The sequence below is a fragment of the Gekko japonicus genome, unplaced genomic scaffold (genome assembly GCF_001447785.1).
Source record: "Gekko japonicus isolate JY-2015 unplaced genomic scaffold, Gekko_japonicus_V1.1 scaffold694, whole genome shotgun sequence".
NCBI lineage: Eukaryota > Metazoa > Chordata > Lepidosauria > Squamata > Gekkonidae > Gekko > Gekko japonicus.
The window spans coordinates 626,075-627,417 of record NW_015177028.1 but is presented as its reverse complement, the minus strand read 5'-3'; the positions used below and the strand labels follow the sequence as shown (position 1 = coordinate 627,417).

General features: G+C 45.9%; 1 protein-coding gene and 1 pseudogene across 2 annotated transcripts in view; both read left to right on the top strand.

Annotated features, from left to right (window-relative positions):
• The window catches only part of ELF1 (E74-like factor 1 (ets domain transcription factor)), a 124,936-nt gene that overhangs the window by 24,676 nt on the left and 98,917 nt on the right, over positions 1-1,343 (top strand). The gene's annotated exons all lie outside the window — the stretch shown is intronic.
• The window catches only part of LOC107124397, a 3,501-nt pseudogene that overhangs the window by 425 nt on the left and 1,733 nt on the right, over positions 1-1,343 (top strand).

Genomic DNA, 1,343 nt, shown 5'->3' with positions numbered 1-1,343 from the left:
GTTTAACAAAGTTCTCATTAAAGTTAAGCTTTTTGGTTAACATTCAAGAAAAAAAATTCTCAGACTAGGAGAAAGCTGCCTAATGAATGTCACTCTTTCTTCAAAACCCAAAGGGATAAGCATGTATAAAGATATACAACACTTACTTTAACGTTTCAAAAACTAATAAACAAAATATCATCTTTCCACAAAATAGAGAAAAGCTTTTAAAAAGTGCAGATTTTATATTAGGTGTAATTCAGGTATTTGCTGCAATTGTTTTGTGTGTAACACGCAGGAGGAGTGTGGCCTGAAAGGCGTTTTTCTAAAACAGAGACAGAGCGTTTCCTGATGAGCTGCTGAAGGCAGGAAGAAAAGGGTGTAGCAGCAGAGAGCTGCTTGCTGATAGGAGAGAGTGAATTTGGAGCAGTTTCTCTGTTGGGGCTGCCAATCTCCTGGGGATCTCCCAGAATGACGAGTCATCTCCAGACTGCAGGGATCAGCTTCCCTGGGGGGGAAATACGGCCACTGTGGAGGGTGGACTCTATATACCTTGCTGAGGTCCCTCCCCACCCCAGGCTCTCTATTCCCAAATTTATCCAGGAATTTCCCAACCCAGAAATGGCAACCCTGTGACTCTGACAGAAGGTGAATTGAGCTAGAATATTAAAAGCCAATCAAGTCCCTTTTGGGGAAGAAATTACAGTGCTGCTTCTGCTGCTGTTTGAGTGTTGTGCTACAATGATGAGAACGTCATTACATTAACAGCTGAGCATATAACCATTCTCGAGGCAGGAATTTGAAAGATGATTTTTTAAAATGTTGTTTTGTACACAAAAGACTTCCATTAGGGGTTAAACATGAAGCAACAGGTATAGGCACAACTAGGTAGGTTGGGCTCTTCTGCAAGAGCTGAAAGGGCTGCCTCCCTGTAATCTGACACAGAGGTAGGACAGGTAGACTCCTGAAGAAAGCCAGACAGCAGTGCGTAAAAACTGGAATTTCTGGTCTAGCAGACTCCTGTACCAGTTGCCCTGGTAGGGATGTGGCTGCTCATGTTGGTCACAATTGACAGCAAATGGGAGGCAGGGCAAGTGGGAGGAGGAGAGGTCACGTCTTGCAATAAGGCCGCTTTTGGGTTCAGAGGCTGACAGAAGTATATAGTCTTCAGGCCCCTCGGGTAAGAGAAGAGAGTGCTGTCTCCTCGTGCCAAGGGTGTGAGGCACAAGGTGGGTGAGCTGGGTGGGACCTTCGAGGCCTTGCTGTCTCTCGGATTGTATGACTGGGCTGCTGCCATTTTCATTCTTTGGCCAGTGCGGGAGGGCACCCAGCAGCCTCAGTATCCAGCCACAATTGAGAGGAGA